This window comes from Pristis pectinata, chromosome 13, assembly GCF_009764475.1.
Source record: "Pristis pectinata isolate sPriPec2 chromosome 13, sPriPec2.1.pri, whole genome shotgun sequence".
NCBI classification, from domain to species: domain Eukaryota; kingdom Metazoa; phylum Chordata; class Chondrichthyes; order Rhinopristiformes; family Pristidae; genus Pristis; species Pristis pectinata.
Genome location: NC_067417.1, coordinates 52,539,678 through 52,564,236, shown reverse-complemented (window position 1 = coordinate 52,564,236; position 24,559 = coordinate 52,539,678). Strand labels below are relative to the sequence as shown.

Here is a 24,559-nt window from a genome sequence, read left to right as displayed (position 1 = left end):
GTCGCCCCCCAGCTCTGGGAGACCGGGAGCAGCACCGCAGAGGCTGTCACCCCTCACAGCTGCGGGAGACCAGGAGCAGCACCGCATCTGATGCAACCCAGCACTGGGAGAGGAAAGAAACTGAATCACCAGGGAAAGGAACAGGGGCACAGTCGGATCCACCCCCAGCGACACCACCAGCCTCGCCACTAGTGGCCCCACACCCAGGGGAAGACCCCTCCCAGTTCCTGAGCCCAGAATCGGTGAGGCGGTTCACCAAAGCTGTGGGCATGAGGGCCCAGGACAAATGAAAAGGGACTGTGTAACTGGAACTGAACAAAAGAACCATGGAGATAAAACTGACATCTGTAAACATGCGCAGTGTGAAGCGCACCGCGCGATGCGTTAATGCCCTGCAGTACCTCCGCAAGGTCAAGGCGGATGTGACTTTCCTACAGGAGTGCGGGCTGCCACACGTCCGCAACTATCGGAGGTGGTCGCGATGGTGGACCCACGGACTGTCGGTATGGTCGGGGGGCAATGATTGTCACGCTTCCGGCCTGGGGATCCTGATGCGGGGGGGAAGCAACTTCTCAATCACCGAGGTCAGAGAGGTGGTGGGGGGGCGGCTCCTCGTGGCAGATGTGATGTACAGGAACACTCCACTCCGGTTAATTAATGTGTACGCCTCGCCCGTGCGGAGCAAGCGGTTGGCCGTCCTCCAGCACCTCCCACCGCTGCTGGTGACGTCCCGGCCGGTCGTTCTGGCCGGTGACTTCAACTGCACCATCGATGCAGCTGGACGATCCGGAAGTGCCGACAGCAGTCTGGACGGCACCTCCAGACTCCTGATGGAAACGGTAAAGGATGCCAAGTTGCGCGACGCCTTCGGCACCCCTGCAGGCAGAGCACAGCCGCAACACACCTGGTCGAGGTCTCATGGCTCAGCCCGGTCCCGGATCGACTTCCTGTTCATGTTGGAGCCAATCACGGTCAGATCCACCGACATCACGCCGGTGTTCTTCTCTGACAACCGTCTCCTTCGGGCCTCCTGTCACCTACAGGAGGACCGGAAGGCAGGCAGGGGGACGTGGAAGTTGAACGTGAAGCTGCTGACCCCAGAGAGCATTGAGGAACTAAAGAGGGATTACACAGGTTGGAGAACCATGAAACCCCTCTTTGACTCCCCTGTGCACTGGTGGGAAGTGACAAAGGGGAACATCAAGAGGTTCGTCATCCGCTGGAGGGTCCAGAAAGCAAGACAGAGTCAGAGGGAGCTGTGTCAACTCCAGACAGACCTGCAGCAACTCCTCCTGCTGCAGTCGAGGGGGGTGGATGTGAGGGAGGAGCTCCGAGAGGTGAAGAGCCAGCAAGCCCAGCTCCACGCCTCCGAATCCTCCAAGATTATCTTCCGATCCAGGGTGCACTCAGTGGAACAGGATGAGATGTGCTCACGTTTCTTCTTCCAGCCTTAAGGAAGAGGACGGCTCAGTAACATCCTCGCAGACGGACATATCAAGGATCTGTAGATCCTTCTATGCCAGTCTGTACGACACGAAGGCCACAGACAGCACAGCCTCCCAGAACTTCCTGTCCTCTATCACGAAGGTCTTAGAGGACAGCAAGCGGGAGAGTCTGGACCGACCACTGACCCTGGAGGAGCTGACTGGCTCCATCAGTTTCTTTGAGTCAAGTAAAACTCCCGGAAGAGACGGCTTACTGGCAGAGATGTACTCGGCCCTGTGGGACTGGATGGGCCCCGACCTGCTGGAAGTGTATAATGCTGTGCTTTGAGCTGGCAGCATGTCAGAGTCCACGAGGAAGGGCATCATACCCTCATCTACAAGCAGAAGGGGGAGAGGGAGGACATCAGGAATTGGAGACCCATCTCACCGTTGAATGTGGATTATAAGATCCTGTCCAAGGCCATTGTCAACCGGGTCAAGTCTGCTCTGGGACAGGTGAACCACCCGGACCAAACCTGTGCTGTGCCTGGCAGGAAGATCTTTGACAGCCTTGCACTGCTCAGAGATACCATTGCCTATGTGCAGGACAGAGGGGTGGACACCTGCCTGGTCAGATTGGACCAGGAGAAGGCCTTCGACAGGATATCACACACGTACATGTTGGACGTGGTCTCCAAAATGGACTTTGGGGAGGGAATCAGGAATTGGATCCAACTGCCCTACACAGAGCGCAAATCAATGGGTGGGAAACAGACAGCTTCCCCATCAGGTCTGGAGTCAGGCAGGGCTGCCCTCTCCCCTGTCTTGTTCATGTGCTGTATAGAACCCTTTGCCGAATCCATCAGGAAGGACGAGAGCATCAGAGGGGTGACGTTGCCGGGCTGCGGGGGCACCCAGGTGAAAACCTCCCTGTACATGGACGAAGTCACTGTCTTCTGCTCGGACCCAAGGTCAGTTGGCAGATTGATCAGCATCTGCGACCGGTTTGAGTCGGCATCAGGGGCCAGAGTCAACCGCGCGAAGAGCGAAGCCATGCTCTTCGGCAAGTGGCCCGACCGATCCATCGTCCCCTTCACCGTCAGGCCTGACTATCTGAAGGTGCTGGGGATCTGGTTCGGAGGGGCCGGGGTGTGCAACAAAAATTGGTGGGAGCAGATTGGGAAGGTGAAGCAGAAACTGGGACTGTGGGAACGGTGCTCCCTATCGATAACTGGGAAGAACCTGGTCATCAGGTGTGAGGTGCTCTCAGGGCTGCTGTACGGCGCAGGTGTGGCCTGTTCCTCGCTCCTCGGGCTTGGAAATCACCTGGGCCGTTTTCCAGTTCGTCTGGGGATCCAAGGTGGAGCGGGTCTGACGGGTCACCATGCACAAGTCCCCGGACAATGGGGGTAAAGGTGTCCCCAGTGTCGCCTTCATGCTGATGACCCCCTTCGTCTGTGGCTGCATCAGGCTGTGCGCGGAACCCAAGTACGTGGGCACCAAGTGTCACTACGCACCGAGGTTCTACCTGTCCCGGCTGTTGCGAAGGATGGGCCTGGCCCCGTGGCCACACGGCGTCCCAGTCAGCTGGACGTTGCTGCACTAACTGTCCTTCGTGGAAAAGTTCTTCCGGACCAACCCCTTGGACCATTTTTTTTTGTATAAAACGTTTATTAGCTAAAAGCACTACAGAAGACTACAAATATCAAATGCGTACATCTAATACAGAAAGCATCATCTAGTCAACTACAGAACTTCAGAGATTACTGTAAACTAACACCCGTGAAAACACACATACATCATTACGCGCGCTACCGCAACACTCAATGCTTCATATCAAAATCGTATGGGTGTCGTCCATGACACACGCGATCCCCAGAGGGTCAGTACCGCCCCTTTTTTTAAATAATAATAAACGTTTATTCACTAAAAGCACTACAAAAGACAACCAGTGTCAATACACGACATCTAATACAGAAAAGAAGAAACTACGCAACGACATACTACGGCAGAGAATGCAAACTAATACTAACGAAACACACACACGACGCTACACCCGTCAACGCGACACGCGACACTTTCAAATAAGAATCACGTTCGTACCGTCCACAACACACGCGATCCCCTGAGGGGCCCACCGAGCGCGGAACTCAGCTAGGGTGCCCGCAGAAACCGTGTGCTCCCTCTCTAAACGCACCCGCGCACGCACGTAAGCGCGGAAGACGGGCAGGCAGGCAGACCTGCCGGTACCCTCGGCCACCCGCCGCCGCGTCCCATGGATGGCCAGCTTGGCCGGGCCCAGCAGGAGACCCACCAGGAGATCCGCCGTGCGCCCCTCCATGGACCGCACCGGGTGCCCGTAGACCAACAGTGCCAGGCTACCCCTTGGACCACAAGTCCATCAGGCAGTGGTCAGCACGGAACATCCTGCAGACACTGCAGGAGAAGGACTCAATGGACACCGTGGGGTGGTTCCCTGAGCAGACTGTCCAGACCATTTGGCTGAATGCCTTATCGCCAGAACTCACCAACAAGCACCAAGACCTCGCTTGGCTGGTGGTGCCCCCGGGAGGACTGCGCCGGGGACAAGACGGTCGCCACCTCTTCGCGGGCTGTGGGTTTGCGAGGAGGGTGTGGCGAAAGATGCAGGAGTCCTTGTCACGTTTCATCCCCAGCAGCAGCGTAACAGAGGATTCTCTGATCTACGGGCTGTTCCCGGGGACACACACAGAGATGGACATCAGCTGCTGCTGGAAGGTCATCAACTCAGTGAAAGACGCCCTTTGGTCTGCCCGAAAATTGTTGGTCTCCCAGCTCTGCGAGATATCCGTAGGGGAATGCTGCTGACTGGCACATTCCAGGCTGCAGGAGTACGTGCTGAGGGACGCACTGAAGCTGGGTGAAGCCAGCGCGAGGGCTCGGTGGGGAAGGACGACGGTTTAGGGTTCTTCTGCCACAGGAGAAGGAGGGGCAGGGTCAGGCGAGGAAGCTGCTCAAATGTTGTAAATATGGTATTGGGGTATCACCTCAGGGAGCCACATGAGTGGCATTGGTGCTGTGTTTTTTTATATAAAAAAGGTAACACTAAGAATTGAACTGTACACGAATGTAAAGGTTTGAACAGTTTTTTATTGTTGTATATAGTTTCTTTTATTATGAATAAAGTTTATTTTGATAAATAAAAAAAAACACCTTCACCACCCTGTTGACCTGAGCTGCCACTTTGCAGGAACTGTGGACCTGTACCCCGAGCTCTCTCTGTTGACCGCAGATCAGCATCGTGGTTGGCACCGACCAGCAGGGCCAGAAGGTCCCATTTCTCTGCTGTACCATTCCATGAATTTTCTCTCCCTCGACCAGGCCCTCAGACTCCTCCACTCCGGGGAAAACAACCGCAGCTTATCCAGTCTCTCCTTGTAAGTGAAACGTTCCATCCCAGGCCACGTCCTGGTGAACCTTCCCTGCAGCCTCTCCAGCACTCACACACCCTTCCTGTAGTGTGGTGACCAGAACCACACACAATGCCCCAGCTGTGCTGTGGCCCAACTACTGTTTATGAAGTGGGAACATGACATCCCAGCTCTTACATTCCACGCCACGGCTGATGAAGGCAAGCTCCCCGTGTGCCTTCTACATCACCCTGTCGACCTGTGCTGCCACTTGTGGGGATTTATGGACCTATCCTAATGTCCCTCTGTTCACCAACGCTCCCTCAGGCCCTGCCATTTACTGTGTGTGTCCTGACCTCCTTTGCCCTCCCACAACACATCACTTTCCGCGTGTCAGGATGAAATTCCATCGGCCATCGCTCTGCCCAACTTCCCAGCTGATCTCCATCCTGCTGTATCCTTAGACAGCCCTCCTCGCTACCTACATCACCACCAATTGACAGGTCATCTGCAAACTTACCGATCAAACCTTCTACATTCACATCCAAGTCATTCATGGATGACACAAGCATCATGGTCCCAGCACCGGTCCCTGCGGTACACCACTGGTCACAGACTTCCAATCTCAAAGCCACCGATCCATCATCATCCTCTGGCTCCCATCACCAAGCCAGCTTTGGATCCACTGTGCCAGGCTACCTTGGACCACAAGGACTTGAACCTTTAGCACCGGCGCACTGTGTGGCAGCTTGTCAAAGGCCTTACTGAAGTCCATATGGACACCACCCACTGCACTGCCCTCATCAATGTGCTCAGTTAACTCTGTGAACAGTTCTGTCACATCAGTGAGACAGGATTTCCCACAAAAACCATGCTGACCATCTCCAATCAGTCTCTACCTTTCCCAGTGCAGATAAACCCTGTCCCTTTGAATATTTTCCAGTACTTTCCCCAGTACCGATGGAAGATTCAATGAACTTGCTTATCCCTGCTGCCCTTCTTGAACAAAGGAACAAGATCTGCAATCCTCCCGTCATCTGGCACCTCATCTGAGGCTGCTGAAGATGCAAAAATCTCCGTAAGGATACCAGCAATCTCCTCCTTCATCTCATCGAGCAGCCGGGCACACATCTCATCCGGCCCTGGGGATTGATCCACATTTGTGCACAAGAGATCTCACAACTGTTCCTCCTTGATGCTGACATGCTGCAGAATGTCCCCATCGCTCTCCCTGAACTCCCCATCGACCACGTCCTTCTCCTGGGTGAATACAGATGAGAAGTCTTCATTGAGCACCTGGCCCACATCCCCTGGCTCCACGCACAGAATGTCCCTTTGGTCCCTCAGGGGTCTACACTTTCCCTGCTTCCTCACTTGTTCCGAATATACTTATAAAATCCCCCAGTCTGTTCAATCCTGTCTGCCAATGATATTCCATGGCCCCTGTTAGCTCCCCTAATGTCATTGTGAAGTCCTCTCACATCCTCTACACTCAAGGATCTCCCCTTTTCTCACCGATATCTCCAGATGCCTCCTTCGTGTTCACCAAACCCTCCACACCCTCATCACCCAGGGGTCCCTCACCTCACAAGTTCTGCCTCGTGACTGAAATCGCCCTTCTCCCAAGTGAGGACCATTCGGTCTGTAATTCCCAGGCTTTTCCCAGCTGCCCTCCTTGAAAAGAGGAACCACATTTGCTGAGCTCCAGTCATCTGGGACCTCACTTGTGGCCAGCAAAGGTTTAAAAGTCTCAGTCAGAGCCCCAGAAATCTCTTCGCTTGTCTCCCACAGCAGCCTGTCACCACCCGGTACATGCCCCCTTCTCGTTACTGCCACTGGGGAGGAGGTACAGGAGCCTGAAGACCCACACTCAATGATTCAGGAACAGCTTCTTCCCCTCTGCCATCAGATTTTTCAACGGTACATCAACACGGCCTTTTCTTTTGCTCTAGTTATTGCTTTTGGGAATTTACAGCAACTTTCTGCCTTTGCTCTGTTCTGCTGCCCCAGAACAACACATTTCACTTCATGGAAGTCAGTGATAGTAAATGTGATTCTGATAAATCCGATTCTGATCTCATCCCGTCCTGGGGTTTAAGCCCACTGAGGCATTGACTTCCTCCTCTATTTATGGAGACTTGCACTGGAATTCCACCTTCCCTTCCGCTGAGTTCTCAAACCACAAAGTGTGAAAACTGACGGAAAGGTTTCATTGAGGACCTCACTTGTATTTTTGGCTCCACACACAAGTTGCCCTCTTGTCCCTCATGGGCCTTGTACTTTCCCTGCTTGATCCTTTGCTCTCAGTGTGCATATGAAGTGCCTTTGTCGTGACCTTAACCCTGTCGCCGGTGATATTCCGTGACCCATCTTTGCCTTCCTAATTTCTCAGGTCCTGTCTGATTTCTCTCAGCCCTCTCTGCTGTTTGCCCACATATCAAACTGGGTGAGAGGTGAGTGGACCACAGAAAATTGTCTCCAGTGTCGGAGCAGGTGGGAGAATCTGGGAGCAGTCGATGGGAATGTGGGGACCAGAACATGGGATCAGTGTAGGATCAGTGTCAATGGGCGCTGGAAAGTCGGCACCCCGTCAGTGGGCCGAAGGGCCTGTTTCTGTGCTGTGTGACTCTGTGCCTCTCTCTCTGGCTCTGTCCCTCCCTCAGCTCCACACTGTCTCTTCCAGGGCAGAATGAACCAGTGGTGTTTCTATCAGAACTGCAATGGGCACAGAGGCAAGAGTGAGTCATTGAGAGCTTTCTGTGCAGAGACAGACGATTCAGCCACACAAACTGCCATGAGAACTCTCTCTGTTTCTCTCCGCCCACCACCTCCCTGGCCCATTCCAACAACCACTCTCATTTGGATCTGCTGTTCAATTTGCATCTGTGCTGTTTACCAAATGTTACCTGTGTCCCTGATGTGAAAGAGTCTTTGTTCTCGGTCTGTGCATTTCCTCTTGCAAACAAGGTGTCAGAACAGGACAGAATTAACCCTCAGAGTGCTTCTATTTGAACTGCAGTGGCCACAGAAACCAGAGTGAATTATTTTCCCTCTCTCCCCTTTCCCCGCAACACCTCTTCCCTCCCACCCAATCTTGTATCGTTTTGTTTCCTTACATTGCTCAACACACACCTCCAGTCTGTGCTTTGTGTCTCTGAATGAAAATTCCTTTATTCAGCCCCACCTGAAAGACGCTAATTCTCCCTCGGACGATATTTCCCACAACTTGCACTAATGTCGTTCTGTTATTTTTGTCCACTGCGTCATGTGAGTTCTGGAGAATTGATTCTGATCTCAGTTGATGGAATTGCTCTTGCTGCAGAGACAGTGAGTGTGTTGTGAACAATTTTCCAAAGTTCCTGTCTGGATGTTGCTGGAACGGTGTCACTGAGTGACCTGCTGGGCCATTTCAGAGGCTGCCCAAGAAATGTTGGGTCTGGAGTCACCCATGGGCTGGACCGGGTGTGGACCAGAGATCTCCTCCCCTGACGGACAGGACTGAACCCGACAGGATTTTACCACAATCCGCTTGTTCCCTGCTCACCGTTACCACGGTGATCTGTTGCTGTTTCCCAAATTCTGGAATTCGATCTGAACTTAAATTTCAACGGAGGAGATTCCACACGGCATCGGAAGGGAAACCATGACAATGGGGAGATGGGCGCCAGGTGTCAGTTGGTGGGAACCAGCGACGGGGAAGGAGCGAGTTTGGTTCCAGCTCAGCAGAGGATTGTGAAGCAGACACGTCAGCTGTGAGTGAGGTGGAGGGGAGGTGCCAGTGGTCAGGTCCTGGGCTCATCCTCTGTCATCAGAATTCAGTGGGGACACCGAGCGGTCCTTTGCTTCACAGAATTCACTACTTTAGCACATGGCAGAGGGGAAGCAGCGAGTGGCTCTGTGAGTGGCCGGAGATATTGGGGCAACGGGAGAGTGAGAGAGAGTGAAGGGAGAACAGTGAGGGAACGGGGGATGGAGAGGAGAAAGCAGCGAGAGAACGGGAGAGGAGAAAGTCAGAAACTCGGAGAGTAAATATGGAAACGGCATTGCGGAAAGGAGAGAGTGGGGAGAGAGGAGTGGGGAACGGAAGAGAGGGAGTGGGGAGAGAGGAGTGGGGAACGGGAGAGAGAGTGGGGAGAGAGGAGTGGGGAACGGAAGAGAGGGAGTGGGGAGAGAGGAGTGGGGAACGGAAGAGAGGGAGTGGGGAGAGAGGAGGGGGAACGGGAGAGGGAGTGGGGAGAGAGGAGGGGGAACGGGAGAGGGAGTGGGGTGAGAGGAGGGGGAACGCGAGAGGGAGTGGGGAGAGAGGAGTGGGGAGGGAGCAGCGAAGAAGAGCGAGTGACCCAGAGAGGTTCGAGGTTCCAGCCCTTTACCTGAATGTACAAACCAGTTGTACAGAGCAGGTGAATTACTGGCAGCTGGTGGAGTCAATGGGTGCAGTCTGATGTACATCAGGGGGTGAGGGTGTGGGGAAGGCACCTGAACATCCCAGAATGGTGAGTGAGAGAAGGGAGGGGCAGCCGTGGAGGGGACGGCTGATATTACAGGGGGGAGTGAGGCAGGAATACGAGGGGACTGGGGCTCAGAAGGTCAGAAAGTAGAATCAGTAACTCAACCTCCCTCCACACCGTCCCATCACACACCCCCGGGGTCAGACACAGAGTGAAGCTCCCTCTACACCGTCCCATCACACACTGGGGGTCAGACACAGAGTCAAGTTCCCTCTACAGCGTCCTATCACACTCCGGAGGTCAGACACAGAGGGAACCCCCTCTACACCGCCCCATCACACACACTGTGGGTCAGACACAGAGTGGAGCTGTTCTGATCGAGCTGGGAGAAACCGAACGAAAACCTGCGGATAAAGTTGTCCAACAACATCAGAGGAGGTGTAGAAGGACCTCTGTGAGTGGTTGTTCCACTGTGACAACTTCTGTTGAAGTTTACCTCTATTCAGGCTGTGTTTTGTTTGGCGTCTGCTGACTACGCAGTTCTTGTTACAGCGACTGGTATTTTGCCAGAAGCTGTTTTACTCCTACGGTGGCGAGGGAATATTCATTTTGTTTTTCCCGCGGTTATCAGAGGAACCCCCCTCCCCACCTCCCCGCCTCGTCGTATGCCCCTGTCGGAGTGGGAGTAGGGGTATTCCTCGGACGTCTCAGCCTTTTGCGGCCTTCGAATTTCTCGGACGTTGGAAGTAGCTGGCGTCTTGCCAAGAAAGAGCCGTCGAGTGTTGGGTGTTTCCAACTCCCACAACAAGGAAATATTCCTTCCATCTCACTGTCTGTTTAGAAGAGGCTACTCTGGAGCTGCCAGTGATATTTTCCAGCTTTGTGGAGCCCCACAACATCGAGGCGGCCAGACTGACAGTATCTGCTGACGCAGTAAGACCTGGGTGAGCGGCGAGAAGTTGCGAACTGTTCCATCTAAAGACACCACTTACTTCCAGTGACTTTATCGGCGGGTACTGCTACCTTGACTTTGGCAGCTCTCCTTCTAGTCGTTTGTTTCTATTTCGGACTGGGTTGCCACCAGCCAGACCAGACACCGGAGAGCTATGGACCTCCAAGACGCTATGCAAGAGACACGGCCTCCTCGGACGACGCCCTGTTTTGGGCAGTGGAACTCAAGCGAGGGGTGCAATGCGTTTTGCCCCCTGGACTAACCTTGGAAGCGGTTTCGGAGGCCATGGAGGACTTGGTTGGTGTGCCTCCGAGAAGGAGTTTGGGAAGGCAGTGTTCTATCTACGGACCGACGACCCGGTACATCAGGCCCTCAGTAGCAGGCTCACTGTGGACAAAACTCTCCTGCAGCTGGAGCTGGTGACCTCTCCCACACAGCGGATTGTCCTTGGACATGTCAGGCCCTTCATTCCCAATGAGGCCCTTCTTCCCCATCTTGCTCTCTTGGTGGGGTTCATTCCGAGGGACTGTTCCAATTCCCGGCCCAAGGTTTCCACCTCTGGCACAACTGTTCCCCCTCCCCCTTCCCCTGTGGATCAGGTGGGAGAGCCCGAGACCGCGGGTAGTGTGGGGCGGAACGGGGAGGAGCCGACGCGGACCAGGAAGGTGCGGAAGAAGATCAAGCATCTCCAGAAGCAAACTCCTGGGGATGCAGAGCTCGCACCTACCCCTGCGCCTCGTACCGGGGATCCCACTTGACCTGAGGGTCAGAGGGGGTCTGTGGGGAGTGTGCAGGTGGCTGGGGTGGTGGAAATTGGGGCTACGGAAGAACCAGTGGTCCCTACGTCCGTGTGTTCCTCCGGCCTAAAAAGGAGGAGTCTTTCTCCTGGTTGGGTGGAGGGAGCAGATGAGCAGGAGTCATCGGAGGGAGCGGGACTCAACGTAGAGCTTAAGCCACAGCCTGATTCCCCAGCTGTGGCCTCGTGCCCTGGTGACCCCCCTGTGGTGGGTGGGGAAGGGAACGGCCACAGTGACATAGTGCGGGAGGACATCTCCACTGCCGGTGGTGGCGTTGCCCTGCGCAAGGTGGCTGAGACAGCCCTGGAACCCACCCCCCCACCCAGGATTTAGTGGAAAGCATCTCCTTAGGGGTTGGAATAAATGGTGCAGTGGAGACCAGACCCTCCCTCTCTCAGGATCTGGCTCCGGGCGGACCCCTGGCACTTGAGTCATCTGGGTCCTCCTCGAGCCTGGCTCCTGGGGCGAGGGATGTCCCCATCGTGCCGGCACTATTGTGCCATGGTTCCCCAGATGTTTTGGGGGACAGACCCTCTCCAGCTGTTCCTAGTGATAGGAATGAGGCAGTGGTGGAGTCGGTGGGTGGGGCTGAGGTTCCCGCTGCACAGTGTGAGACAGGTGAGCTGGCGTTTGCTGGTTCACACGGGGAGGACACTGAGGACTCTGCATGCAGTGAGGGGTTCAAAGGGGATTCGTTTGAAAGTGACAGCATGGATATCCTCACCCCTGATGATAGGTCCCCATTGATCCCTGTGGAAGAGAACCAAGAGTTTATTCAGACCTCCGAAGGTGCGAAGCATTGCCCTAAATTAGCCTCCCTGCACTGGGACAGCCTACCGAGGCTGGTTAAGTCACTGCATGTCGCCCTTCAACAGAAGGGGAAGGGGAAGCAGGTGACAGGGAACAATAGGCGCCAGCTTAATACCTTCCTGGATGACCTAAAGAGAGACTTTGGAGGGTGGGGGGTCACCAGGGGGCTCTGGCACTCCTCGTGCCTGCAAGGCAAAGAGCGGTTGTGTTCTTTCTGGGGCTTGCAGGGTGAAGAGCGGCTCCGCTCCCACCAGGAAGGGGAAGGGTGCCAAGGCCTAGTGTGCTCCTGTCATGAGATACACCATAGCAAGCCTTAATGTGAATGGCAGCAGGGGTTCTCTCCGTAGGTTCCATACTCTCTCTGTCCTCAAGGAAGGGAGATATGCGGTGAGTCTCCTGCAGGAAACCCACACCATCCCAGGAGATGAGTCCACCTGGCTCCTGGAGTGGCAGGGAGGGGTCAACATGGGTCACCTTAACTCCACCTCCAGTGGGGTGGCGATTCTGTTGGTCCCTGGTTTCCAACCGGAAATTGTGACAGTTCGGGATGTTGCTCCCGGCCACCTGCTCCACCTCGCCGTGCGCCTGGACGGTGTGCCGCTACACTTTATCAACGTGTATGCTCCCAGGCGCGGGGTGCTGCAGATGGACCTGTTCCGTCAAGTGTCCACCTTGCTCAGCTCCATCAACCCTGGTGACTGCTTCATCCTCGGGGGAGATTTCAACTCCACCCTTGAGCGGGAGGACCGCTCTGGCCTCCAGCGCAACCCGACGTTGGTGAAGACCTTGAAGGAGCTCATGGGCTCCTTTGGCTTGGTGGACACCTGGCAGAACCTTCACCCTGACTCTGGCGCCTTCTCGAGGAGGTCGAGAGGGGGAGGCTCCCGCATAGACAGAGTGTACATTGCCTGGGCGTATGTCTCCTGTGTCTCGGCGGCCTCCATGCAGCCGGTGCCGTGCTCGGACCAGCACCTCGTGTGGGCAGATTTCGCTCTGCTGCGCATGTGGGTGGGGTCTGCGTACTGGCACTTTAACAACTGGCTGCTGGAGGATGGCCAATTCCGGGATTCGTTCAGAGCTCTCTGGATTGCCTGGAGGGAGGGACAGGAGGACTTCTGCTCCCTAAGGCTATGGTGGGATGTGGGCTTTTCCCACATCCGGTTTCTATGTCAGGAGTACACTAGGGCATCGACCAAGGGGCAGGACTCTGAGATCGGGCGACTTGAGAGAGAGCTGCTCGACTTGGAGTCCCATCTCGGTCTGACCACTGGGGACCAGAGCCTGTGGCAGGACTACCAGGAGAAGAAGGACGCGCTGAGGGCACTGCAGCTTGAGCGGTCCCAAGGCGCGTACGTGAGAGCATGGATCCAAATGCTGCACGATTTGGACCATGGCTCACCCGTCTTCTTCTTGTTGGAGAAGCGGGGAGGGGAGTCCGCTTTACTAGCTGCTGATGGCTCCTCCGTCACTGATCCTGCCGGGATCACCAAGGAAATCTGTTCTTCTTACGGGGATTTGTTCTTGCCCAACCCGTCCAGTGTGGACGCGTGCCGTGTGGTTTGGAAGGGGTTGCCGACGGTTGGGCTGGAGGCGGTGGAGCGGCTGGACGCTCCCCTGACTCGGGCCGAACTGTCTGTGGCTCTTCAGCAGCTCTGGATGGGAAAGTCCCCTGGCCTCGACAGCTTGACCGTCAAGTTCCTTCAGGCCTTCTGGGATGTCCCGGGGGATGATTACATCCTTGTCCTGGGGGAGAGCTTGGCCACTGGGGAGATGCCCCTTTTGTGGCGGAGAGCTGTTGTGATCCCTTTGCCCAAGAAGGGAGACCTCCGCCTGTTGAAGAACTGGCGGCCGGTCTCTCTCTCATGCAAGGTCTTCGCCTGGGCAATGGCCAACCGTCTCGGCTCTGTGCCGCGACGGATCATACATCCGGACCAGTTCTACACGGTCCCAAGCCAGTCCATTCAGGGCAATGTCCACCTGGTCCGGGAGCTGATCCACCTGATCCAGGAGACTGGATCCCCAGCAGCGTTTCTCTCCCTTGACCAGGAGGAGGCATTTGACCGGGTGGATCATGGTTTCCTGGAGGGCACTCTGCCGGCGTTCAGGCTCGGACCACACTTTGTGGCCTGGGTCCGGCTCTTGTACACTGCCACAGAGTGCATGGCACCAATTCCCTTTCAGAGAGGAGTACGTTAGGGATGCCCCATGTCTGGCCAGTTGTACACCATCTGCGTTGAACCATTCCTGTGTCTCCTTTGGAGGAAGTTGACGGGTCTGGTTCTGCACGAACCGGACATGGAGGTCATCCTCTCGGCCTACGCCGACGACGTACTCCTGATGATGACAGACCCCGTCGACCTGTGGAGGATGCGCGAGTGCCAGGAGGTTTTCTCGGCAGCGTCCTCTGCCAGGATCAACTGGGCAAAATGTTCTGGACTCTTAGTGGGTCAGTGGCAGATGGACTCCCTGCCGGAGGAGATGACTCCATTTGTGTGGAGTACCACACATCTCCTCTACCTGGGAGTCAACCTGAGTCCCTGTGGGGAGACCTGGCTGGCAAACTGGCAGGGCCTGGAGATGAAAGTCACGGCCCGGCTGGGGCACTGGTTGGGCCTCCTCAGGCTGCTTTCCTATCGAGGCAGGGTGGTGGTCATAAACCATCTGGTGGCCTCCATGTTGTGGTACCAGATGGTTACCTTGACCCCACCCTCAGCCTTTGCCACGAGAATGCAGGGGAAGCTAGTGAACTTCTTCTGGGCCAATAGGAAACACTGGGTCTCTGCAGCGGTCCTGAGTCTCCCGTTGGAGGAGGGCGGACAGTCGCTGGTGTGTGTACGTGCACAGCTGGCGGCTCTCCGCCTCAGCACCCTACAGAGGTTCCTGTACGCTGAGCACCCTCCCAGGTAGCACGTGCTGGTGACGTACCTTCTCCGGCGAGGCTGCTGCCTTCATGAGGTGATGCGGCTACCGCCGGTGGGCATCAGCCGTGCTGCTCTGCGGAGGCTGCCCAGCTTCTATCAGGACCTGCTAAGAGCCTGGAACATGGTTGCCTCTGGCCAGGAGTCCCCTCCGCTGGCGGAGGGCGGTGCCCCAGCTGAGAGCACAGATCACCCCTGCCCTACTTCATCAGGTGTCGGTGCGGCTCGGTTGTGTGGAGTGACTCCGGCTACTCAGCTGGAGCTGCTCATCGGGCCCAGGCCCTGGAATCTTTTCCGGGAGCCAGCCCCACACAATTTGAGCCGCCTTTCATCGACACCCGTTGCACCCTTCCGGGATGCAGGTAGGAGGTACCAGTATGGGCTGCTGCTCCACACCCTCCACTTCCTAGCCCTTGTCCACCATCCCGACACACCATGGCAGTTGGTTATTCCACCTGGAAGCGAGGGGGTTCCCCAGTGGAAGTCCCTTTACAGAGGTGTACTTCCCATGTATATCGGGGACCTGGGGTGGAGGCTGCTGCACAGGATGGTGCCCTGTAATAAGTTTCTCAGTTTGTGCACAGATCGCCCAGATGACTGTCACGTCTGTGGGCTGGCGGAGACCGTGTACCACATGTACATGGAGTGAGTGAGGTTGCAGCCCCTTTTTGCACATTTGCAGGGGCTGCTCCTTGCCTTTTGGCTGCACTTTAGCTCCCACCTGTTTACCTGTGGTCATCCAGTAAGGAGGGCTGAGATATCCTGGTAAACTTGCTCCTGGGGCAAGCTAAGGTGGCTATCCGTGGGTCCAGGAAGCAGGTAGCGAAAAGTGCTGCCTTGGCGGACTGCCTCGAGATGTTCTGAGGTGATGTTCTTTCCCGGGTAGCTGTGGAGAAGGAATATGTGGTGTCCACGGGTACCGTGGAGGCGTTCCGGGACCGTTGGGCACCGGGGGGATAACTGCCATCCTTGGTGAGGATGGAGATACTTTAGTTTAGATGTGTTAGTGACTGTGTTCTGTTTGTTGTAGTTTTGTAGTATTGTAGATTGTGTTTTGTAATAAAGGAATTTTCAAAAAGGGGTCAGAAACAGAGTGAACTCCCTCTGCACCGTCCCATCACACACTCCGGGGGTCAGAAACAGAGTGAAGATCCCTCTACACCGTCCCATCACACACTCCGGGGGTCAGACACAGAGTGAACTCCCTCTACACCATCCCATCACACACTCCGGGGGTCAGAAACAGAGTGAAGATCCCTCTACACCGTCCCATCACACACTCCGGGGGTCAGACACAGAGTGAAGCTCCCTCTACACCGTCCCATCACACACTCTGGGGGTCAGACACAGAGTGAAGCTCCCTCTATACCATCCCATCACACACTCCGGGGGTCAGACACAGAGTGAAGCTCCCTTTACACCATCCCATCACACAATCCGGGGGTCAGACACAGAGTGAACTCCCTCTACACCATCCCTTCACATTCTGGGGGTCAGACACAGAGTGAACTCCCTCTATTTTTGTCCCACTGCAGAAAGCTTCAGAAGAACCAGCACCATCGGTTCAAGGACCCAGGCATCTCTGTCATTCAAGTGCCTGAAGATCAAGCTGTGTCATTGCAGGAGTTGCCTTTTGGTGAGTCTTCCACCAACACAAATCTCCATGGGAATTAAGAGCGGGAAAAGCCATTCAGCCCCTCGACCAGGCTCTGTCCTTCTCCCCTGGAGACCCAGCCTCCACTCTCCACAATTCTGAGGGTCCTCCAACTATAACCCCCACCCTTCCACTCATCCAAACAATTAATTCCTCTTCATATGGGAACTCCCTCACCCCTTGACTGATTAGACTGACAAGCCTGCCTTTACTGCACACTTTCCTGATGGCTGCACTGATACATTCTGGCACCAGGCTGTTCCTGCCACAAGGAAGGCCAGTGAGCATTAACACAGTCTGACTTTACTTCAGGATTACCTCATTGTGTATTAATACATTCCCCCAATTTTCCTTATCATCCCTTGTACGACTGAGAGGCAACGTCAGCTCCCAGACCCATCCCAGACCTGTGCTTCTGAGAACATTGTGTATGGTTCTGACCTCCATATCCTTGTGTCAGATCTATACGGGGAGCACCGTGCACAGTTCCCAACTCCGTATCCCTGGATCAGACACACAGCAGGAGCACTGTGCACAGTTCCTGTCTCCGTATCCCTGGGTCAGACCCACACTGGGAGCACCGTGCACAGTTCCTGTCTCTGTATCCCTGGGTCAGACCCACACCGGGAGCGCCGTGCACAGTTCCCATCTCCGTATCCCTGGGGCAGACACACACCAGGAGCACTGTGCACAGATCTGGCTCGATATCCCTGGGTCAGACCCACACTGGGAGCACTGTGCACAGTTCCCATCTCCGTATCCCTGGGTCAGACCCACACCGGGAGCACCGTGTACAGTTCCAGTCTCCATATCCTTGGGTCAAACTCACACTGAGGGCACCATGCATAGTTCCTGTCTCTGTATCCCTGGGTCAGACCCACACCAGGACCACCGTGCACAGTTCCCGTCTCCGTATCCCTGGGTCATACCCACACCGGGAGCACCGTGCACAGTTCCCGTCTCCATATCCCTGAGTCATAAACACACCAGGAGCACCATGTACATTTCCCATCTCCATATCTCTGGGTCAGACCCACACCAGAAGCACCGTGCACAGTTCCCGTCTCCGTATCCCTGGGTCAGACCCACACTGGGACCACCCTGCACAGCCCCTTCCCTCAGCCGCCTCCCCCACCTCCTCACACTGACTACCTCCCCCCATCTACACTCTCCATCCTGACACAGGGTTCTCAACCCCGAAACGTCGAGTGTCCCTCTGCCCCCACAGACACCGCTCGAACTATCGAGTCCCTCCAGTGGAGACACAGACATGTGGATGCTGGAGTCTGGAGCAACACACAAGGTGCAGGAGGAAATTGGCGGGTTTGCAGAGACAGGGAGGGGTTTAGGTGCTGGAGGGGGTTACCGAGACAGGGAGGGGTGTTGGGGCAGGAGGGGATTATAGAGACGAGGAGGGGTGTAGGGGCTGGAGGGGGTTACAGAGACGGGGAGCAGTGTAGGGGCTGGGGGGTGTTACAGAGATGGGGAGGGGTGTAGGGGCTGGAGGGGGTTACAGAGATGGGGAGGGTGTTGGGGCTGGGGGGTGTTACAGAGACAGGGAGGGGTGTAGGGGCTGGGGGGTGTTACAGAGACAGGAAGGGGTGCAGGTTCTGGAGGGGGTTACAGAGTGGGGGAGTGGTGTAGTGGCTGGAGTGGGTTTCAGAGACAGGGAGGGGTGTAGGGGCTGAAGGAGGTTTGAGATACGGCCTACAACGATGGTATCATCTGCAAACTTGTAGATGGAGTTAGAGCAGAATCTGGCCACACAGTCATGAGTGCATAGGGAGTAGAGGGCTGAGGACGCAGCCTTGTGGGGCACTAGTGTTGAGAATAATCGTGCCGGAGGTATTGCTGCCTATCCTCACTGACTGCGGTCTGTTGGTCAGGGAGTCAAGGATCCAGTTACAGAGGGAGGTGTTGAGTCCCAGGTCTTGGAGTTTGGTGATGAGTTTGCTTGGGATTATTGTATTGAAGGCAGAGCTGTAATCAATAAACAATAGTCTTTTCTGTCCAGGTGCTCCAGAGCTGAGTGTAGGGCCAGGGAGATGGCGTCCGCTGTAGACCTGTTTCGGCGGTGGGTGAATTGCAGTGGATCAGGATTGTCAGGTAGGCTGGAGTTGATGTGAGCCATGACCAACCTCTCAAAGCACTTCATGATGGTGGATGTCAGAGCCACTGCTTGGTTGTCATTGAGGCACGTTACCTTGCTTTTCTTCAGTACTGGGATGACAGTGATCTTCTTAAAACAGGTTGGTCTGTGCTTGATGCTGACTGCAGTCCAGTGTTGGAAACCTCCGCATCTCTCCCTCTCCCCCTCCGCTGGTTCAACACTTGTCTCCATTCCTCAGATCCAACTCGCTTTTCCTGCTCCTGCACTGATTCAGTGACGGCCACACAACTCGGGCACTTTGTGTTGGCCGCAGAGTTTGTGCAATTGTTATAAACCAGCGCAGTTCCAACAACAGCCCTGTGGGCATCTCACTGAGGATTATCTCTCTGCTGCACCATCCAATCCTGAGACTGTTGTCCTCCCAAATCCCCAGCAGTTACACTGAATCTCAACCTTCCCCAATGTGCAGTGACTCCTATTTCAAGGGTTTCCTGTGCACAGGTCATCCTCAGGTTACTGCACTGCTTTAACCAAGCCCAATGCAGAATGATCTTCCTTCCAGTCCAGTGCTGGATTCTTTGTTCAACAGCTTCCCAAAAATCCCACCCCTGCTCCACATTAATGCCTTGGAATAAATACCCAGTCCTGGAGTTCTGTGGATCCGTCTTTTAAACCTTGGGTCGGTTATGTCAACGTCGATGGTCTTCATTGTATTCTCTGATTAAAGAGAGACTATTTCTGCCTCCCCGAATTAATCACCTTGTCTTGTACTTAACATCACAGAAGGAGGCCATTTGGCCCATTGAGTCCAAGTCAGCTCTCGGGGGGACGATCCAATGAGTCCCATTCCCTCCTCCCTATTTCTCTGCACTCGACAACTTATTCTGCCTCACACCCACCCACCAACTCCCCTTTGACTCCTTCTGCCATTAACTTAAACTCCGTGGTAATTTCCCAGACCTGGCACGTCACTGGGATGTGGGAGTATCAGAGCGCGCAGAAGAAGGACACACAGTGAGAGAGGAGGTGCAGAGTACACACAGACCGTGCCCAATGTAAGGATCGGACCCTGGAGCTGGGAGGTAGCAGCAACACCTGCTGCACCACCACACACCAATGTGGGAGGCAGTGTTTAAAACACATTTCACTTATACGTTCAGCTTCAGTTCCATTCAGCAGACTGTTCTCACCTTTCCTGTAACTGCTCACTTCCACGTGTTATATTGGAAATGTTCCACACGGCCACCTTCTGTAAATGTCACTCATTTCCACGTCCTCCATCCTCTGGGTAACACTGTGATGTTGATCCTTAAATACCTAATATTACAGTCTGAAGAAGGAATCTTGGGAATTGTAAGAAAATTGGGAAAGTTTGTAATCTGGTCAGTTCAAGTGTCAGACAGACTGGGAAGGGATGGTGGGGAAATGGGCCAACAGTGGAGGTGACTGGAAGGTCACTTTGAAGGAACAGGCCGCCACTGAGAGCAGGGAGGTGTTTCCATTACTAGTTGTTACACACTGGGTCATTTCATTCCCCTGGCTTCCTAGTTCCCCACAACCCATAATCACCCCAGAATGGACCCATTGCCCAGCCCATCAGTAATTCATGGGGCTAAGACCCAGGGTGCGGTTTGGGGTCGCTCTGTCCCATCGGGAGTGCAGGCAGTACGACAGCTCACGTCTCTGCCGTCCCCGCTCTGGCCATAGCTGAGGGAGTTCTGACTGTGCGGTTCATCCTCTCTCCCATCCCATAGCTCTGGGGGTTGGGTGCACATGGAACCGTTGTCGGATCACTAACAGCGTGCACATTTCCTTGCTCACTTTCCCTGTGAAGTATGCTCCCTGATTCAAGTCCACCTGGGCTGGATTCCCCACCTGGGGAGGGTGTCCTGAGGTGAGATCCCTCCCGCCGTGCAGGCGGTCCAGTGTCCTGTTGGGAAAGCCTCTCCCCACTGGTGAAGTGACCCATGGTCACCAGGCAGTAGCTTCCCCCCAACTCTCTGCCAGGGGTCCCATGCTCCATCGGGATGTTCCCCCCTGGGTCCCAGTGCCCGCGGCCGGTTCACCAGCTGCACCTTCATGGCCCTGCCTGTGTGAGGCTGACCACAAATGGTCCATTGCCCACAGAATTTCTCCACATCTCTGCCCATCCCTGGCCACCACCAGGCCTGCCGGAGGGGTGGGATCATGCTGTGCCTTCCCTGACGCATTACCCGTGATGGAACTTGAGCGGTATCTGCCTCATACACACAAGAGGCCGCAGTGACTCCTGCCTCCCCATGAGCCCAGCTCCCATCTGCTCCCTCCTTCGCTCCCTCTCTTCTCCCCTTCCCCTTCCCCTCTGCCTCCACCTCTCCACACAATCTCACTAACTCGGCGTCAGTGGTTCCTTTCCCAACACCGGTGATTTCTGCCCTCTCCTGCCCTTTTTACCCTGAGACCTGCCCACTCATTCCCTGCCTGCTCCTGACTTTCCCCTTTCTAGTGAGACTTACCCTGGATCACTGCTCCGTCTGCAGGCAGAATCGGAATCAGGTTTCTTTTCACTGACCTATGTCATGAAGATGTAGTTTTGCCGCAGCAGTACAGGGCAAGGCACAAATTACTACACGTTGAGGGTCTTAGTGATGGATGCCGCCTTCTTGAGGCATGGCCTCTTGAAGATGTGCTCGATGGTGGGCAGGGTTGTGCCCCTGATGGAGCTGGCTGAGTCTACAACCCTCTGTAGCCTCTTTGCATCCTGCACATTGGAGCCTCCATACCAGGCAGCGATGCAGTCAGAATGCTCCCCACCGTACACCTGTAGAAATTTGCAAGAGTCTTCAGTGACGTACCAAGGTGTTTGGCAGTTGCTCTGCTTCCAACAGTTGCTGTCTGTGTTTGGCCCTTAGCCCTGGGAACCCCGGACAGAATCCACACACACCATCCTGTCTCCATTCCCTGCTCGGGCCTGCTGTGTCTCTGTGGGCCGTGTTGTGTACGCGATGGGTTGGGTCTGTTCCCTGCCCCTGACTTGTCCACGTAACCTGTCCTTTCCCTGAGTCCATGACAGCGTGGGCTTGACTGAGTGTGTCTATCCCCAGGACAGGGCCCTCACTGTTTGAGCACACCCACACACCTACTGGAAGCTGCACTCCCTCTACCTCAGGCACCTGAGGCTCACTTCTTTCTGCTCTGTCTCATCCCCTGCACCGGGAATGTGAATCGTCTCTCTGGCCGTGGGCAGGGGGAGATCAGCGACCGATCCTGATGCCCGTGTCCATAACATGAGGCATTGCTGGCCCCCTAATAAACTTGGTGTGTACATCCGTGGGTGTCCAGTCCTGGCAATGGGGGCGGACGCCAGCTGTTTGTCTGACCTGGATGTGTCCTCACCAGCTCTGGGATCTGCTCGGCAGTTGGTTTGGACAGAGGGGGCCCTGCTGTGGTTTCTGCCTGTTTTGGTGGGTGACCCTCACACCTTCCTCCCTTGTTTGGGCACCGTCTCCAACCACGGCCTGAGAGAACACAGCTGTAACATCCTTTCCCCTTCGATATCCAGCGCAGCTGCCCCTCGCTGAGTGTCCCCGTCGCTGGCACACAAAGCAAGTTCTCTGTGTCCCCACAGCAGCTCCGTTCACTACAGCTGCCCTGCGACCGCTCTTCCCTCTCCTCCGGTCTAGCTCCCCGCCCTTGATACTATTGCGGGGTAGGTCGATCCCACAGCGACCCCCAAGTCTAAAACCTCCTGGTGGGCTGAGCTCAGCCCTTCCCTCAGCATTTCCAGGAAGACTGGGCCATCCTGGCCAGGACTGTGTCCCCGAGTATTCCTCATGTGTCCGATAGTTATGCTCCGCATGATCCATGGGGCACATCCGGTCTGGGATCCACGGACATTCTCCCTCCCCAGTTACTCTCACCTCCCCAATCACTGCCTCACTTCTCCCGGACAGTTGTGATATCTCTGCTCATTACTGGCTCTCCCACTGGTCCCCCAGGTCCCATCCCCACCCCCTGGGTGCTACTGTCCCACAGATTCCTCCGGTATTCAGCTTTCACCAACACATCTGTGCCTTTGGGGAGCATCTGCAGAATTTCAACCATTTCTTCCAGCTTGTGTCAAAATTCTGCCTTCCCGCCCACGCCTGTGAGTGAGGGCAGCTCAGACAGAGGCTCTGCTTCTTCCCGGGGGTGAAGGGTTTCTGGATGGTGGGAGTCAGTGTCGGGGGCTGGCTGGGGTGTCAGGGTTCTGGGCCTGCCGTTGTCTGACCTCGATAGGTGCCGTCCCCACAGGTGTGTCTGGGTCTAACCCCTCCCCCAAAGACCTCACAAGGAAAGTGTCTTTATTTTCTTAGGATGTTGAGGGGGTTCAGCTTGTCACCGAACACTCTGACAAACTTCTACACAAGTGCTGCTGAGAGTATCCCGACTGGTTGCATCAAGGTCTGGGACGGCAATTCGATTGCGCAGGAACGTAAGAAGCTGCAGAGAGTAGTGGACTCTGCCCAATACATCACGGGCACATCCCTCCCCACCATCGGGAGTATCTGCAGGAGGCGCTGCCTCAAGAAGGCAACGTCCATCATCAAAGATCCCCACCATCCGGGCCGTGCCATCTTCTCGCAGCTACCATCGGGCAGGAGGTACAGAAGCCTGAAGTCCCCACACCACCAGGTTCAGGGACAGTGACTTCCCTTCAACCATTCGGTTCTTGAACCAAGCGGCACACCGAATCACTACAACTTCACAACACTCAGCTCTCTGACCATTTTGCACTGAAATGGACTTTGTTATTTTTTGTTCTAATTGAGCTCTTTCCTGTAAAAATTGTGTATATTTCATGTTTAATTGATGTTTTTCTTGTGAATGCTGCTGATCTGCTGCTCTGTGCCTGTGACGCTGCTGCGAGTTGTTCACTGCCCCTGTGCACACATGGACTTGTGCAGATGACAACAAACTCGACATTGACCTTGACTTCCACACCAAGTCCCATGTTAAACAAAATGCAAGGGAAAGACACCAATATAGCAGCACATAGTTAACCCCAGAGGGTTTGAATTCTGCCAGCTCCCACTCTGTGCCACTGAACCCATGATACCTGCTGGACTTCATTCCTTATAAAACGCTGTTGCGGCAAACAGACACCAACACGCTCAGAAGCACATGCACTGCCTGTACCCTGTAACTGGGTTACGGACCCACAGACACCCCCCTTACCCTGTCAGTGGGTTACGGACCCACAGACGCCCCCTGTACCCTGTCACTGGGTTGCAGGCCCACAGACGCCCCCCGTACCCTTTCACTGGGCTGCAGGCCCACAGACGCCCTCCCTCCGTACCCTGTCACTGGGCTGCAGGCCCCCAGACACCCCCCGTACCCTGTCACTGGGTTACAGACCCACAGATGCTCCCTGTACCGTCACTGGGTTACAGACCTACAGATGCTCCCTGTACCGTCACTGGGTTACAGACCTACAGACGCTCCCTGTACCCTGTCACTGAGTTACAGACCTACAGTCACCCCCTGTACCATCACTGGGTTACAGACCTACAGACGCTCCCTGTACCCTGTCACTGGGTTACAGACCCACAGACACTCCGGGTCCGTCACCTGACCCAGTGAGTTTTTCCTCTCTCCTTGCTTGGGTTCTTTCACCATAAAAGAGTGGTAGAGTCTAGCAGAATGGCCATTGTTGGAGCGGGCGAGAGTCAGAGTGGGAAATTAGAGTCTTTGAAGAGGCCGAGGCCAAAGAACGGGTGAGAAGGGTAAGTTTGTCCTTTTATTATCGCTGCTTTGGTCTCACATTCCCTGAGTACAGTGTGGGCAGGATGGCAGATATGGCAGTGCAATGTTCCTCCTGTGGGATGTAGGAATTCATGGAACTTGATGGCCTCCCTGATGCGGGAAGTGCAGCCAACTTCAGCTCCTGGAAGACTGGATTCAGGAGCTGGAGCTGGATGAACTGAGGATCATTGGGGACCCTGAGCGATTCATAGTCAGGACATTTGAGCTGGTGGTCACACCCAGAGGGCAGGATTCAGGTAGTGGATGGGTGAGCACCGAGAGAGGGCAGGGGAA

General features: G+C 55.2%; 1 protein-coding gene and 1 long non-coding RNA gene across 2 annotated transcripts in view; one reads left to right on the top strand and one right to left on the bottom strand.

Moving 5' to 3' along the window:
* The window catches only part of LOC127577095 (pancreatic secretory granule membrane major glycoprotein GP2-like), an 88,792-nt gene that overhangs the window by 40,113 nt on the left and 24,120 nt on the right, over positions 1-24,559 (bottom strand). The gene's annotated exons all lie outside the window — the stretch shown is intronic.
* On the top strand, positions 16,316-23,335 carry LOC127577096 (uncharacterized). Its single transcript, XR_007957322.1, has 3 exons — positions 16,316-16,374; positions 18,407-18,498; positions 22,837-23,335. It is a non-coding gene; the product is annotated as an uncharacterized LOC127577096 (long non-coding RNA).